The following is an 18,405-nucleotide window of genomic DNA, read 5'->3' on the forward strand; positions in this document are numbered from 1 at the left end:
ATACTCGTCTCATCCATTGTGACAGTGAGGTCTCTTTTTGTTCAGTTGAACTTCCTGTGCTGCCAGAGGTGTTCCTGGATGTATGGCTTCCAACATGGTGCCCTTTTCTCTCTTCTACTCCGATCCCAAGTATCTTCCCTCTCATAATGCTGCTCTACTCAAACACACACAACTCACCCAGCTCTTTCCCATGGCTTTATATTCTCTTACTTTAAAGCATCTAACAAAATTTGCCTTTTTTTCTTACAAACTCTGCTTTGTATTAAATTAAAAATCGCTGGCATGTATTTAAGATTATAGCAGTAGAAATTCTAAGCATAATTTCTAAAAGACTAAGCAAATAAACAGAAAGGTGTGTAAGTCTTACAACGCTTGTCCCTTGCATGCGCCAGTATTTATTAAAAAAAGGCATGTTTTTACTTCCCCTTTAGGTTCTCATGTGTTTATGGCAAACATACCCACGCGTTTTAGATAGATGAGTGTTTTTTTTTTCCCCCAGACATCTGATTCATTCCTGCATTGAATTCCTCCCAGGACATTGGTAGAGATGCTTACTTTCCTTCCTCTTACCCTCAGAATGCAGGGTGATAGTTTTTTTTTTTTTTTAATGTCATGTAGGAGTTTATTATAGTAGCCCAGAGCAAGCTCTTCCTCTTGAGGTAGGATTCATTGCTAATAAAATAATAGTAATGATAACCTACAGGTATTGAATGCTTATTCTGTGCCAGAGGTGGAAAAAAATTTACTTATATTTTCTGATTTAGTCATGTCAACAATCATTTTCTCCCCGTTTTACAGAGGAACAAACTACAGCTGAGAAAGGTTAACTTACCTGTTCGAGTTAGCACAGGTTTTTACTGTCTATATGAAATTGTCATCTTGTTACGATAAAGTCTATAATTGATTGTTTTTATTGGCCATGAATCAAGTATTGGTACTCACAGACAAGTTATGGTCTTTGTCCACAAGGTGTTTTCAGTTTGATGAGATGAGAGATCCATTTCAGGGGAAAACAATTAACAATTCAAAACATTATATAATTGGGCGTCTTTTATTACAATTCTTTATCTAAGAAACCTCCTTGAAGGTAGGAACAGAATCTCTCTTGCTTGTTTATCTAGAGCCCTTGATGTTGTGTTTTAGAGGTTTCACAAATAGTTGCTGAGTTTGATGGTGAGAGAAAGTCTCTATGCAGAGATTTGGATGAGCACCTAATGAATGTGAAGAATTAGGGTTGAGATAACCAAGAATGTTCCTTGGTTGAGAGCAGTGGTTCTCAACCAGGTATGATTTTGTATCCCCAGGGCATGGCAATGTCTGGAAACATCTTTGCCCGTCACAACTGGTTGCAGCTATTGCTGACATCTAGTGAGGATAGGCGAGGGATGTTTGCTAAACATCCTGCAATGCACAGGGCAATCCCCATAACAAAGAGGCATCTGGCCCCAGATGTCAGTAGTGCTGCTTTTGGGAACCTTGTGTTAGAGTTAAGCTGGGCTTCCAAAGCAGTGTGAAAATATTATATTTGGCCTGGACCAGAGGCTTGGGAGTAAACCCCTAAAAACTGCTTTAAACTTGGAATTTGTTTGATTGGATCCTTGTGCCATCTTTCTCTAGAAAATGATACAATGAGTAAGCAATAGAGCTCTAAGAAAGAATGAAATTGAATGAGATTTCTCTCACCCTCTCAGAGAGAAAACAGCAGTAAGAAATGGAATTGGATATTCAGGTGTTCTGTTTGTCCATTGGAATACCTGAGACTGAGTAATTTATAAGAAAAGAGTTTTAATTGGCTCATGGTATTGCAGGGTGTACAGGAAGTGTGGTGTTGGTAGCTGTTTCTGGTGAGGGCCTCAAGAAGCTTACAGTCATGCTGAAAGGGGGAACAGGTACCTCACATGGCGAGAGTCAGGAGAGAGAGAGAGAGAAACCAGAGGAGGTCCCAGACTCTTTTAAACAACCATATCTCAGGTGAACTAGCTGAGCGATAACTCACTTATCATCAAGAGAATGATGCCAAATCATTCATGAGGGATTCATCTCCACGATCCAGTCACCTCCCACCAGCCCTCACCTAACATTGGAAATCACATTTCAGTGTGAGATTTGGAGGGGACAAACATCCAAGCCATATCAGGTATTATTGGATTAAGGGTTTTGGTTTTTCGGTGTATCTTATTCCTTCAAAGCAGGAATGTGTCATTCTCCAGAATAACCATAACTTGTTTTTTAAAAGTGTTCTCTGCCGAGAATACCTATTGAGTGTCTTCATGTTTGTTAGCTGAGGTTTTGGTGAAAAGGAAGAAAAGAATTTATGTTCTTATGAACTAAGCTCTCCAGTGGTCATGGTGTTCTTATTGTTTTATACATTGTAATTGTTTTTAATAGTCTTTTATTTGAGGCACCTGGGTTCTTCAGTGCCCAAGAGGAGAGATGAATCGTTCTTTAATTATGAAACTCTCTGAGGCATACTTGTTGCATCACTTAAAGGCAGGTTTTTTTTTTGTTTTTGTTTTTTGAAGTTTAAAGGAAAATAAAGCTCTATAGTGATCCTGAAGTCAGCAGTAGAACTTAGTTTGGTGTGTATGTCCCCCAGAGCTATCAATCCATTTAGATGCTGAGGATGGAAACAGGTCAGGTAGATTTGTTCATGGTTCTAAGTTAGGAGTTAGAATATTACAATAAGTCTTTTTGCGGTGATGAAAATATTTCATATCTGTCCCAGCTACTCAGGAGACTGAGGCAGGAAAATCGCTTGAACCCGAGAGGCGGAGGTTGCAGTGAGCCGAGATAGCACCACTGCAGTCCAACCTGGGCGACAGAGGGAGACTCTGTCTCCAAAAAAAAAAAAAAAATTCTGTGGCTATTTCAATTTACGTGAATTAAAGTTCAAAATTTGGTGGCTACCATGTTGAATGGTAAGAATCATTGTGAGTCTATGACAAACAGCCTTGATGTTTTTTGGTTTTCTATTGTGGTTTTATGTCATAACGTTAACATTTTGTCTGCCTGTGGCTTTCTTTTTCTTACAGTCATTGTGTTTTTAGTGTCCAGATAGTCGATTAGTCAGAGAGTTGATTAATCATGTCATGATTCAGTCTAAACAGTATAACCAAAGGTGCACAATCTGAGTGGCCACTCAGGAGCATGTCCCACTCAAGAGCTGAAGAGAAATTGGATCACATGGTCATTAGATTTGGTTGGAACATAAGCTCACTTAATTTGTTTTCATTTAAGCCTCTTGAGTCTGTAACCACATAGCCTGCTTTTAGTTCCTCTGCACTGGAATCTAAAATGACAGGCTAATTATCTCTTTGCAGCCTGTTTACTGAGGGGGAAATCCTCTGAGGCCTGTTCTAAAGAACCCTGACCTGATATTCAAATGCTTTTGAAAAAAACCTGCTTTTTGGTTCTCCTTGTAGGGAAAGTACGACGTACACAGTAAGTTTGAATCCCTAGCATGATCAGAATGTCTGAAACTAGACCCTTTGGTAACATAGAAAGAAAATGCACATTTAAAAATTGTCAAATATAAAATAAGTTATTTTAAGGAAGTTCCTTTTTTCTCTCTCACCTTCGCTTTAGTGGCCATCAGTGATAAATTAAGTTATTGTTAAGCTTCCATTTTCCCTCCTTCGTTCATTGTTTCTGAGATTTTGGCCACTGAGGAACCATGGTAATGACTTTGCCACACTAGAGAATACCGTTACAGTATTAGTTATTTACTGTTTTTTCTTGACATTGACATTTAATTGACATTTTAATTGACACTTAAAAGTTTCATTCTAAATAATTCTTATGATATTACTAGTTTGATGTATCCATTTTTCTTAATATATACTAGAATACGTATTTTTAAAAATAAAAAACATTTCCCCACATACCATCTAAATTTGCAAAGTCTGGCCTGATTTCTCAGATCTCTTCTAGGAATACTTTCAGAATTGGCTTATATTTGGCTAATATAATAAAAGCTATACTGTAGGAAAATTGGCTTTTTCTTCTTCATAGTGGCTTAAATTTCACTGAATAACTTCAGGAAACCTAAAAGGCTGTGCTCATAATTCTCTCTCACTGAAACAGGGCTGCATCTCCCACACTTTATACTTCTAGAAATAAAGTTATGTTTTTCTTTCTCCTTTCCTTACTTCCTGCCGCTCTGAATCCAATTATAAGTTGTTTTACCAGTAGTTCTTACGTAATTTAGGGCATTCTTTAAAATTAAAAATAATTTAGGGCATTCCTTTAAAATTAAAAATCAAAAACTCAACTCCTTATGGGATGGAAAGAAAAAAAATCAAAAGCTTGTTTTTTTTCTAGTATACATTAAGTCGTTAAAATGCTAGGAGAAGGGGTGCTTACCATGTGAAAAATGCTCAACCTAACTCATAATAAGGGAATTGGAAATCCTAACTACACTTGGTAGTTTGCTAATTCACTTTGTTGGTCGGTGTGCCGAAGCAGACACTCTCATGCATTGCTGAGATTGTAAATTGGTACAGATTCCATGGAGGGCAATTTGTCGATATCCATCAAAATTACAATATATGCCCCTTTGACTCATTCTTTCCAGGAATTTATCCCATAGATTTATTTATTCTCCTGTTTAATGACATAGATAAAAGGTTATTATGGCATTGTTTGTAATGGTAACAGATTAGAACGAACATGAATGAGTATCAGTAGGAAACTGGGTAAATACATTATGGAATATTCACCCAATGAAATATAATATTAATCAGCTGTAGAAAAGAATAAGGAAGTTTTCATGTGCAGTTATGGAAAGGTCTTTGAGATATAAGTGGAAAGAACAAAGTACACAGTATTATGTCCAGCATGTCCCCCCCGCCTTGTTTTGAGACAGAGTCTCGCTCTGTTGCCCAAACTGGAGTGCAGTGGTGCGATCTCGACTCACTGCAAGCTCCGCCTCCCAGGTTCAAGCGATTCTCCTGCATCAGCCTCCCAAGTAGCTGGGATTACAGGCATGCGCCACCACGCCCAAGCATGCCCATTTTTTGTGTAAAAAAGTGGAAAAGTATGTGTGTGTATACACACACACACATACTTTTTATATGCATAAAACATGTTTCGAAGACCACAAAACTGAATAACATTGATTGCTCTTGGGGGTAGGAACTGACATGGGACGAAGTTTTCACTGTATACTTGTATGCTTTTTGAATTCTGAATAATGTAGATAAATTAACTATTCAGAAATAGTTAATAAAAATAGTCTTTAAAATATATAAATATATGTGTACGTAGATATACATACACACAAGCTTAGCGTGAGACTTCACTATGTTTATGTCCTAAATAAGAGCCTTTCTATAGGTCTGTTTTCTGTTTCTGCTCATCAGGAACTGACATTTTCTAGACCTTTTTCTCTCAGTGAATTTTTTATAAAATAAAGGTTATAAGTCTCCTTAGAGATTAATTTTATGTTATTCTTTAAATCCATTACTGTCTTTCATTATTTTTGTGCTAGTTTCATTTCTGTCTAAAAATTTAACCTTTTTGAAGTCTTCATTATGATCCAAAGGACAGGATAAGCCGAAGGGGGATAGACATACTACTTAGACAAACTGATATTATTAATCAATTAATCAATAACAGAGGGCAGAATTTTTTTTTTTTTTTGGAGACAGAGTCTCACTTTGTCACCTAGACTGGAGCGCAGTGGCATGATCTCGGCTCACTGCAACCTCCGCCTTCTGGGTTCAAGTGATTCTCCTGCCTCAGCCTCGCAAGTAGCTGGGATTACAGGCACACGCCACCACGTCCGGCTAATTTTTGTATTTTTAGTAGAGATGGGGTTTCACCATGCTGGCCAGGTTGGTCTTGAACTCCTGACCTTGTGATCTGCCTGCCTCGGCCCTCCCGCCTCAGCCTCCCTTACAGGCATGAGCCACTATGCCTGGCAGAGGGCAGAATTGTAAAACTTCTATTTTTGTTTCTATTTTATTCACTAAGGTATATTCAGATTGATACGGGTAAATAGGCAATATGGATTTCTGTTGTCAGTAATGGCAGACTAGGTAATTATCTCTCATCGGGGACAATTAGAAAATATGGGTGAAATATAAACATCTGCTGGAAAATACTGGAGAGATAGAAAGATAATGAAGAATTACCTAGCTGTGATCCATGCGAAAGCTATAGAGATCCAAGGACAAGAGTCTATTTTGGGGCTCCTTTGTCCCCTGGGGGTACATGCTGGATTCCTGACTGGGGAAGCTGAGTGACAAGGTCATGAAAAGTGCCTCTTTGAACTAAAGTAACAGGAAATGGATTAGTGTTCAGGACCCATCATGTAAGGGGGAGTCTGGTGAACTCCATTTCCTTTGGGGTAGGGCCATGAAAGGCCATGCCCTAAAAGTAGGTCGTTGCAGGGAGTGCAACTCAGCTTCAGAAACAGCTAAGTTCACGAATGGGGATTTTTGGGTGGCTTTGACAAGCTGGTTCTAAAATACATATAGAAATGGAAGGCCACAAATAGCAAGGACACTCTTGAATAAGAACAACAACATGGAAAGATTTGTTCCATCCAACATCAAGACTTATTTTAAAGTTTTTAAAGAGTAGTCAGGCTCTAGGAATAGAATCAAAAGCTTAGAAACATGGTTATAGGGACACTTGCTTTGTAACAAAGATTGTTAACATAGAGCAGTGGGTAAGAGAAGGTAAATGTTTCTGGGACAATTGAATATTCTAAGAGAAAGGAAAGAAAAGAAACTTAATCTTTACCTCACACATGATACACAAAAAATCAACTCGGTAGATTATAGAACAGTATGTGAAAGGCAGTACATAAGCACCTATAGGATATGGGAGAATATTTTTGGATCTCGGTATAGTGAAAGACATCTTAGACAGGACACACAAAGACTAAGGAAGGAAAATTTGATACATTTTGAATACACGAAAGTACTTTGGTTTATCAAAGGCCACCATTAAAAGGGAAAAGTCATGTCACAGAGTGGAAGCAGGTAATTATAATACATATACCTGACAAAAGGTTTGTATCGAAAACTCCTATAAATAATAAAAAAGAGGCTGGGCGTGAATGGCTCATGCCTGTAATCCTAGCACTTTGGGAGGCTGAGGTGGGTGGATCATGAGGTCAGGAGTTCGAGACCAGCCTGGCCAATATGGTGAAACCCTGTCTCTACTAAAAATACAAAAATTAGCCAGGTGTGGTGGCGCATGCTTGTAGTCCCAGTTATTGGGGAGGCTGAGGCCGAAGAATCTCTTGAACCCAGGAGGTGGAGGTTGCAGTGAGCCAAGACCATGCCACTGTACTCCAACTTGGGCAACAGAGCGTGACTCCGTCTCTAAATAATATAAATAAATAAGTAATAAAAAAGAAACCAGTAATAAAATTGGCAAGAGACTTGGACAGGCACTTCAAAAAAGAAGATTTTTTTAATGGTCAAGAAATACGAATCATCAGTGAAATACAAACTAAATTAGCATATATCTACCAGAATGGCCCAGATAAAAAAATGTTAACATGACCAAGTGTCAGAGAAGGTCCAGAGTAATGGAAATGATGCTACAATGCTGGTAGCATTATATTTGGTACAACCCCTTTAGAAAATAGTTCAGCATTATCTACTGAAATTTAACATTCAAATTTCTATGACTTAACCGTTATATTCTGACATTTATATCCAACATAAATGCATACACCGTAGCCAAGAGACAAGAATATTCATAGCAGCATTATTCATTATAGCCCCAAACTGGAGTTAACCTAAGTATCATCAACAATAGATAGGTAGCTCATGGTAGATTCATGGAATAGTGTACGGCAATGAACGTGAACAAACTGGCTGGGCACGGTGGCTCATGCCTGTAATCCCAGTACTTTGGGAGGCCGAGGCAGGCGGATCACCTGAGGTCAAGAGTTCGAGACCAGCCTGGCCAACATGGTGAAGCCCCGTCTGTACTGAAAATATAGAAATTAGCTGGACGTGGTGGCGGGTGTCTGTAATCCTAGTTGCTCAGGAGGCTGAGGCAGGAGAATCTCTTGAAGCCGGGAGGTGGAGGTTGCAGTGAGCCGAGATTGCGCCATTGCATTCCAGCCTGGGGAACAAGAGTGAGACTCTGTCTCAAAAGAAGAAGAAGAAGAAGAAGAAGAAGAAGAAGAAGAAGAAGAAGAAAGTTAACAAACCTACATACAGTTACATGGATGCATCTTTTGATGGATGCATCAAAATAATGACTGAAATAAGCCAGACCCAAAAGAAAATATTCTGTATCATTTTCCTTTCTATAGAATTCAAAAAACAGGCCCAGTGAAGCAGCACTGTTTAGGAATGCTTACTTAGGTGGCCCAGCTATAAAGAAAGTGAGGAAATAATGTCCATAGTTGGGATAATGATTTTCTTACCTTAGGGAGGAAAGGATCAGGTGATGATTGGGAAGATCATGAGTGGGGCTTCTGGAGTGTTAGAAATGTTCTATTTCTTGGCCTGGGTAGTGTTTGTGATAATTTATTGAGGTATACACTTTTGTGTACTCTTCTACATTTGCGTTATTATTTCACAATAGAAAAGATTTACTTTTTTTTTTTTTTTTTTTTTAAGAGAGTCTTGCTCTGTCACCCAGGCTGGAGTGCAGTGGTGTGATCTCGGCTCACTGCAACCTCTGCCTCCGAGGTTCAAGCGATTCTCCTGCCCCAGCCTCCCATGTATCTGGGATTACAGACACACCACCACGCCCGGCTGATTTTTAGTAGAGATGGGGTTTCACCATGTTGGCCAGGCTGCTCTGGAACTCCTGACCTCAAGCCATCTGCCTGCCTCGGGCTCCCAAAGTGCAGCAGTTACAGGCAGGAGCCACCGCGCCCAGCCTAGAAAAGATTTTTAAAAGAGTCAGTGTATAATGTAGTTAATAAGAGTGCTGGCTTTGGTCTTGGATTGCCTGAGTGCATATCACTTCTATTTGTATTTGCTGGTCATCTTGGGCATCTTGATTTCTCCGAGCTTCAATTTCTTAAACTATAGAAAGGGAGTAATAATAGTATCAACTTCAGTGGTTCTATAATTCCGTGCAATTCAGTGACTATTCAGTATAATGATGCCTACAAAAAGCTTAGAAAATAATTGACATATAGTAAGTGACCACTGATTCTTGATTATAATAACAAAGATGATCAGAATAAACATAGAATAGCTAGGTACTTTAATTACGTTCAGATTTCTGGACCCAGTGAAATTCTATCCAGGAATTTTGGTCAGAGTTCTTTTTAAAAGCCATATAAGTTAATTCTGGCTGCCTGAAGCAGAAAGAGGATTTATTAGAAGGATAAAGGAGGCTCACTCAATTGTTAGAAGGCTGGAGGACTCCAGAGGCTCAGCAGCAAGAACAACTTGGCTGTTTGGCTGCCACTAGATGGATTCTGTCTCTCCTTTGTCCCACTCCTGTTTCACCTGTTAAAGGTGGAAATATTTTAGATTGTGTACTTGTTCCCTGACTTCCTGGTGCTGAGAAGAGAAGGATCTTCCATTTTGACTTCCACTGAGTACTATTGTCAGTGACAGTTCTCCCCACGGAGGAAAAGGTTGAGTATTTTTGAAAGCCAGAAGATTGACAGATGACTGCTATGTCTGGGGTCCTGAAATAACCTGCAAATATAATTGTGCACCATCTTTGAGGGATGTCTGGGACTAGAAATGGACATATATACTAGTTATCCTGAAGGGAAAGAGTGTAATCCAGAATCTGGAGACCATTAAAATTGATCCAGATTTTCAGTGGAATATGTCATTTGAATGTAAAGAAAATATGTGTTGCTAGGAGCCAGCATGGGCAAACTAAAAGCACATTTGACTGCCTAATTATTTTCTAATCGTAGCCTTTCTAGTCTTTCATTACTAGTTAGGTCCTTTCTCTCTCTCATGGACTTCTGCAGAGGCCTCCTATCTGATCTTGTAAAATCCATCTTACCTATGGCTGCCATAGAATTGTACCAAAAAAATACAGATTTGACCATGTCATTTCCTAGCTTAAAATTATTAATCACCTTTGGGATAAAGGACCTTCACACACTTTTTCCTGCTAGATGGAAAACTTCATGAGAGCCAGAACTATGTCTGCTTTTGATATTCTCTCCAGTACCTAGGATGTGGCCAGGCACTTACTAGGAATTTGGTAGTATGGAGTTAAATCACTGGGACCTGTGGCTCTCAGTTCATCTCTCTGCATTTGTGCAATGGCCTCCAGCCACACTGAACTGCCATGGTGGTATTTTTTTGTGTTCTTCGTTTTGTTCATTCAGCTTCCTCTGCCTGCAGTGCCCTTTTTCACTTGACTTGGCCAAGTCCTGGTCATTCTTGAAGGCAGTGCAATTGTCATCACTTTTAGGAAGCCTCCTTTGACACCTTTATTCCCTAAATTAGTTAACTATATGTGTATCTGTGACATCTAGTGCATAATTCTATCCTAAAGGATACCACACTTATATTACAACTGTCTGTTTATGAGTTTATGTTCCTCACTAGGCTGAGGTCCTTGAGGGCACAAAGCATGTCTAATTTAACTGTATATTCCCTGCATGGAATGTACTGCCTGACATATAGCAAGGGCCCAGTAAAGTTCTGTTGAATTTAGGCAAAGTCATTAACTCAAATTTCCCTTTTTCATGTGGTTGCTATATATATAGTATATTTTGATTTTGGCAAAATATTTGGCAGAGTGATATTTGAAGGAGATTCAGTGGGCTGCTTTAAATGCATAAATATCATTGTTGAGTGGAAAAGGTAGGTTAAGTAGTATGTGTGGTCAGAATTCATTTATTAAACAACAAAGAAGGCAACTGATTTTTATGCATAAAAGAGCTTATTTCAGCCATATGAGCTATTAAAGGATGACAAATTAAAACAGTAGTGTTTCATCATGTTCTATCTATAGAATGGCAGCAGTTGTAAGGAATGATTATACCTAGTGTTAGTGAGAATGTGGGGAAATGGTTACACTCATATCCACTCCCAGTAGAAGTGAATTTTGGAGAGAAATTGGGCAATGTGTATAAAATTGTTTATGTGTATACCTTGACAACGTTTTTCAGTCCTGGGGACCTGTCCTATAGAAATGAAGTAAAAAAAGGCTTAGATAACAAAATGCGAGCTGGGGGTGGTGAGGGTGCCTGTATTCTCAACTACTTGGGAGGCTGAGGCAGGAAGATCACTTGAGCCCAAGAGTTTGAGGCTGCAGTGAGCTATGATTATGCCACCAGACTCCAGCCTGGGCAACACAGTGAGACCCCATCTTTATAAAAAAATCATGGCTCATGCTTGTAATCCTAACACTTTGGACGGCCCATGTGGAAGGATTGCTTGAGCCCAGGAGTTTGAGACCAGCCTGGGCATCATAGGGAAACCCTGTCTCTACAAAAATATTTTAAAATTAGCCAGATGTGGTGATGCACACCTGTGGTCCTAGCCTCAGTCTCCTGAGTAGCTAGGAGCTACTCAAGAGGTTAAGGCTGCAGTGAGCTGTGATCGCAACACTACACTTGAGCCCTAGAGGTCAAGGCTGCAGTGAGCTGTGATCGCAACACTACACTCCAGCCTGGGTGGTAGAACAAGATCCTGTCTCAGAAAAAAAAAAAAAAAAAAAAAGTACTCTAATGCATTAAAAAATAAGAGAAGTGCAAATTAAAATTATTATACCATTCTTCACATATCAAGTTCTGTCAATTTTCCAACAGTTTGACAACATACTCTGATGTGCCAGGTGTGGGGAAAGAGGTCCTCATATATTGATGCAGTGAATGTAAAATAGATGATCCTTGTGGAGAATGTGGTTCAGAAATTCCACTCCCAGGAATCTATCCCAAAGATACACTGGCGAAAATATGAAATATGCACAAGGCATTGTAGCACAGTTTGCAATAGTAATAGACTGGAAATAACCCTAATGTCTATCAGTAGGGACATGAGTATGGTGTACATCCACACAGTCAAGTATGCCAGTTTAAAAAGTAATGAGCCAGCTGTGGTGGCATGCACCTGAATCCTAGCAACTCAGGAGGCTGAGGCAGGAGGAATGCTTGAGCCCAGGAGTTTGAGTACAGCCTAGGCAACATTAAAAAAAAAAAAAAAAAAAAAGAGGAATAATGTTAGGCTATATATTTGAGATATTATTATTATTATTATTATTATTATTATTTTAGAGACTGAGTCTGACTCTGTCACCCAGGCTGGAGTGCAGTGGCATGATTATGGCTCACTGGACCCTGGAACTCAAGTGATCCTCCTGTCTCAGCTTCCCAAAGTACTGGGATTACAGGCCTGAGCCACCATGCCTGGCCTCTTCTTTTTTAATGTAGGAATTTATTGCTATAAACATCCTTCTTAGAATTGCTTTTGCTTTTGCTGCATCCCGTAGGTTTTAGTATGTTACATTTCCATTCTCTTTTGTCTCAAGATACGTTTTCTCTTTTGATTTCTTCTCTAAAATATTGGTTGTTCAGGAGCAGGTTGTTTAATTTCCACATCTTTGTGTTTTTCCCTGAATTCCCTCTGTTATTGATTTCTGGTGTTTTACCATTGTGGTTGGAAATAATACTTGTATGATTTCAGTTATAAATTTGTTAAGACTTGTTTTGTGGCCTAACGTCTGATCTGTTCTGGAGAATGTTACGTATGCAGTGGAGAAGAATGTGTATTCTGCTACTGTTGTATGGAAAGTTCTGTGTATGTCTGTTGGGCCCATTTGGTCCCAAGTGTAGTTCAAGTCTAATATTTCCTTATTACTTTTCTGTCTAGTTGATCTATCCATTGTTGAAAATGGGATATTGAGGCCCCCCACTATTTTTGTATTGCTATCTATTTTCCCCCTTCACGTCTATTAAAATTTGGGTTATACCTTTAGGTGCTCTGATGTTGAGTGCATATATATTCATAATTGTTATGTCCTCTTGATGGCTTGATCCCTTTATCATCAAATAATGGCCTTCTTTGTTTCGTGTGACAGTTTTTAGACTTTATGTTGTCTAAGTACAGCCACCTCTGCTCTTGGTTACTGTTTACATGGAATATCTTTTTCAGTTCTTTCACTTTCAGCCTGAATGTGTTCTTAAAGCTAAAATGAGTCTCTTGTGGGCAGCATATAGGTTGGGTCTTAGTTTTTTAAAATCCATTCACCCACTTAGTGTCTTCTAATTGGAGAACTTAATCCATTTACATTCAAACTTATTGTTGATAGGTAAGGATTTACTTCTGCTGTTTTGTTAATTGTTTTCTGGTTGTTTTGTAGGGCCTTTGTTCCTTTCTTCCTCTGTTATTTTCCTTTGTGATTTGGTGATTTTCTATAATGCTGAGCTTTGATTCCTTTCTCTTTATTATTTGTTTATCTGGGGTGGTTTTTTGCTTTGTGCTTACCATGAGGCTTACATAGAACATCATCTTATAGTTAGAATAGCTTATTTTGAACTGGCAACAACTTTAGATATAGAAGGAAATTTACTCAACGTAATAAAGACTACTTGTGAAAAACCCAAAGCCAGTGTCATAGTCAATGTGGAAAAATGAAAACTTTTTCTCTATGATCTGGCACAAGGCAAGGATGACCACTCTCACCACTTCTATTCAACATAGTAATGGAAGTGCTAGCAAGAGCAAGCAGACAAGAAAAAAAAAAGGCATACAGTTAGCTGAATGGTAGAAGTTATATCCATTTGCAGATGACATGATCTTATATGTAAATAACCCCAAAGACTCTACAAAAAAAACTTAGAATTAATAAATGACATCAATAAAGTTGCAGGATAAAAAATCAGTGTACGGGCCGGGCGCAGTGGCTCACGCCTGTAATCCCAGCACTTTGGGAGGCCGAGACGGGCGGATCACGAGGTCAGGAGATCGAGACCATCCTGGCTAACACGGTGAAACCCCGTCTCTACTAAAAATACAAAAAAAATTAACCGGGCGAGGTGGCGGGTGCCTGTAATCCTAGCTACTCGGGAGGCTGAGGCAGGAGAATGGCGTGAACCCAGGAGGCAGAGCTTGCAGTGAGCTGAGATGCGGCCACTGCACTCCAGCCTGGGTGACAGAGCGAGACTCCGTCTCCAAAAAAAAAAAAAAAATCAGTGTACAAAAATCAGTTGCATTTCTGTACACAGTAACAACCTATCCAAAAAAGAAGTCAAGAAAATAATCCCAATTTACAGTAGCATAAAAATACTTAATAAATTAGCCTAGCATGGTGGCCCATGCCTGTTGTCCCAGCTTCTCGGGAGGCTGAGGTGGGAGGATCGCTTGAGCTCTGGAGGTCGAGGCTGCGGTGAGCTGTGATTGTGCCACTGCACTCCAGCATGGGTTACAGAGGCCCTGTCTCAAGAAAAAAATAGTTAAGAATAAACTTAAACAGAAAGATCTGGACACTTAAGACTATAAAACACTGATGAAAGAAATTAAGAAGACACAAACAAATGGGAAGACATCCTGTGTTCATGATTTGGAAAAATTAATATTGTTCAAATGATCATACTACCCAAAGCAATATGCAGATTTAACACAACGCCAATCCAAATTCTAATGACATTCTTCACAGAAATAGAAAAAAACAATTCTAAAATTTGTATGTAACCACAAATACCCTGAATATATAAGCAATCCTAAGGAAGAAAAAGTTGGAGGCATCACACTTTCTGATTTCAAATTCTGTTACAAGCTATAGTAATCAAAACAGTATGATGCTGGTATAAAAACAGACACACAGACCAGCGGATCAGAATTGAGAGCCTAGAAATAAACCCAAGCATATATGACCAACTAATTTTTAACAAAGGTACTAAGAGGACACAGTGGGGAAAAGGCAGTCTCTTCAATAAATTGTTCTGGGAAAACTGGATTTCCACATGCAAAATAATGGAAATGGTCTGGGCATGGTGGCTCATGCCTGTCATCCCAGCACTTTGGCAGGCCAAAGTGGGTAGGTCACTTGAAGTCAGAAGTTTGAGACCAGCCTGGTCAACATGGTGAAACCCTGTCTCTACGAAAATACAAAAAAATTAGCTGGGCGTGGTGGCATGCACCTGTATTCCCAGTTACCCAGCAGCCTGAGGCAGGAGAATCACTTGAACCTGGGAAACAGAGGTTGCAGTGAGCTGAGACTGTGTCACTGCACTCCAGCCTGGGCGACAGAGTCAGATACTGTCTGAAAAAAAAAAAAAAAAAAAAAAAAAAAGGCAAAGGATCTGAATGGATGTTTTTCCAAAGAAGATGTAAAAATGACCAACAGGTACATGAAAAGATGTTCAACATCAGTAGTCACAAGGGAAATGCAAATTAAAACCACAATGAGATATATCACCTCATGCCTGTTAAGATGACTTATCTTTGGTAAGAGATAACAACTGTTAGTACAAATGTAGATGATGCAGCCATTGTGAAAAATAGTATGGAAATTCCTAAATAAAAGTAGAACTACCACATGACCCCGTAATCCCTCTTCTGAGTATATACCCAAAGGAAGTGAAATCACCACCTCAGATATCTGTTCGTTGTAGCATTATTTACAATAGCCAAGATATGAAAACAATCTACGTGTCCGTTGACAGACAAATGAATAAAGAAGCTGTGGTGTGCATACATACACACAGAGGAATATTATTTAGTCTTATAAAAGAAAGAGATCTTGCCATTTGCCACACATGGATGAGCCTAGATGACATTGTATTAAGTAAAATAAGCCAAACACAAAAAGAAAAATACTGCACTATCTCACTTATATATGTAATCTTAAAAAAAAAAAAAGTCAAGTACACAGAAACAGAAGAAAATAGTGGTTACTAGAGGTGGTGGTAGTGATGGTAGAGGAAAGGGAGAGGTGTAGGTCAAAGGATACAAAGTAGAGATACATAGGATGAACAAGTCTAGAGATATAATGTACAATATGAGAACTATGGTTAATATTGTGCTTGGGATTTTTGCTAAAAGTAAATTTTAGGTGCTCTTGCCACACACAATGGCCAACAGGTATATAAAAAGGTGTTCAACATCACAAAAAGAGAGGATATCTGTGGGATGCTGGATTTATTGATTTGCTTGATATGGTAACCATTTCACCATCTATATATACATCAAAACATTATGTTGTACACCTTAAACATATACAAGAAAAAATTTAAAGTAATGAGGAAGATCTGTGTAATCTTTTCCAGACACACCATGAATGGAGTTCCAATCTTGGAATGCCACTTTTTCTGGACCTAACTCTTGAATGACCATGTTAATTCATTCATTTTTTTTTCCTATTATTTGTCATAGTTGTTGAAAGCCAAAGAGCTGCTGCTGAGAGCTGTACATTTTTTCTCACTGTCAGAGTGCCCATGATGATATCATCCTGTACCACAGAACCTGAATTACATTTGAAATTGGCAGATTGAGGTACTCCATTTATCAAAACATCTCCAGATAATCATGTGGATCTTTTCTTTGCAGCTCAGACTCTAACAACAAAGATTTGCCTCCACCTGTGTGTACCAGAGTGGCACTGAAGCCAGGTTTCATTATTCCTTTGATATTCATTAATATTTCTTTTTAAACTGTTTTTTTGATCAAGTAGAAAGCCACTCTTCACTTTTACTTGATAGTGGATATTATGAAAACAACACAGCTCCCCAGTAAATGTCTTCAGGTCATTGTAGGTTGTCCTGGGTAGGTCATGTTGTTTCATCATTGATCTTTCTTTGTGACACTGGGATAAAAACTTGGACATTACTGGGAGACATCTGGAGAATTTCTGCCTGTGTTTACTGGTTTATTGTAAAGGATAAACAGCCAGATGAAGAGGTACACAGGGCGAGGCCTGGAAGGGTCCTGAGTGCAGGAGCTTCCGTCTGCATGGAGTTGGGTTGCACCACTGCTCTGGAATGTGGGTAAATTCACCAACTTGAAAGCTCTTCTAGGCTATGTTGTTAAGTGATAAAAACAAGTTGCAGCCGGGCGCAGTGGCTCATGCCTGCAATCCTAGCACTTTGGGAGTCCGAGGTGGGCATATTGCTTGAGCTCAGGAGTTTGAGACCAGCCTGGGCTACATGGCAAAACCCCATCTCTGCAAAAAATTTAAAAAAATAGCCAGGTGTGTGGTGGCGTGGGACTGTGGTTCCAGTTACTCGGAAGGCTGAGGCAGGAGAATCACTTAAGCTGGGGAGGTTCAGACTGCAGTAAGCTGTGATGGCACCACTGTACTCCAGCCTGGGGGACACAGCAAGACCCTTTCCCCCTCGCCAAAAAAAAAAGTTGCAGAAGAATGTGTATTTTTTTCTAAGATGGGGGCAACATACAACTATATGTATATGTATTTCCTTATGTTTTCAAAAACAAATAATGGAAGATTAAAAGCTAAAGAGAAGAGTGTTATAACATCCATATCTTTAGTTATATTGTTATTCTTAATTAAAACTATTATATTTACATTGTAGAATAAAGCAAATATGTATATATGTGAATATTATTAAGATCCAGGATGTTCCACAACAAGACTGAAAAATACAAATATAGAATTAAAGTTAGGTTAAAATCCTGTAATCTGGGCTGGGTGTGGTGGCTCCCAGGACTTTGGGAGTCCAAGGCGGATGGATCATGAGGTCAGGAGATCGAGACCAGCCTGACCAACATGGTGAAACCCCGTCTCTACTAAAAATACAAAAATTAGCTGGACGTGGTGGCATGCACCTGTAATCCTAGCTTCTCAGGAGGCTGAGGCAGGAGAATGGCAGATCCAGGGCCCGGGCTTTACAGTGAACCAAGATTGTGCCACTGCACACTCCAGCCTGACAGAGCAAGACTGTCTCAAAAAAAAATATATATATATATAAATATATATATATAAATAAATATATATATACACACACGTAAAATGAATTCATACAAATGTACAATTCAGATTACAGGATGTTTTCTTTTAGGGAATGGAATGCTTACACTGACTTGAAGTGCAATGCTTTAATCTCCTACAACCTCTGGGCTTATGCACTTGGCTAGTTTTATTTTTAATAGAAACAGAAATTTCCATGTTAATCCAGAGATATCTCGTCTCCTGACACTCGTGATCTCTGCTGTGGATCTCGATCTCCACCGCGTGGTCTTTCCCAAAGTGCTGGGATTACGAAACATGAGCCGCGACACTTTAGCCACTTACATGTATATTTTTATATATGATATTAATATATGACTATGTCGTGTCATATATATCATGTGCGCTGATTGTACGGTATTTAAATACAATTTGCACCGCAAGGGCAGGTGCTCCCTTTAGGCTGGAGTGCATTGGCACAATCTCAGCTCACTGCAATCTCTGCCTCCTAGGTTCCAGCAATTCTCGTGCCTCAGCCTCCCAAATACCTGGGATTACAGACGTGTGCCACCATGCCCAGCTAATTTCTGTATT

At 39.2% G+C, this 18,405-nt stretch overlaps 1 protein-coding gene across 2 annotated transcripts in view; it reads left to right on the forward strand.

The window, feature by feature from the left end:
• Window positions 1-18,405, forward strand: part of TMED8 (transmembrane p24 trafficking protein family member 8) — a 45,921-nt gene that overhangs the window by 1,552 nt on the left and 25,964 nt on the right. Inside the window, exon 1 of one of the 2 annotated variants that reach the window (XM_021941439.2) lies at window positions 15,817-16,400. The exons of the other annotated variant lie outside the window; for it this stretch is intronic. The gene's annotated coding sequence lies outside the window, so the exon portion shown is untranslated. Of the gene's footprint in view, window positions 1-15,816; window positions 16,401-18,405 lie in introns of those variants that run through there. 2 annotated transcript variants of the gene reach the window in all.

Source organism: Papio anubis, chromosome 7 (assembly GCF_008728515.1).
Source record: "Papio anubis isolate 15944 chromosome 7, Panubis1.0, whole genome shotgun sequence".
NCBI classification, from domain to species: domain Eukaryota; kingdom Metazoa; phylum Chordata; class Mammalia; order Primates; family Cercopithecidae; genus Papio; species Papio anubis.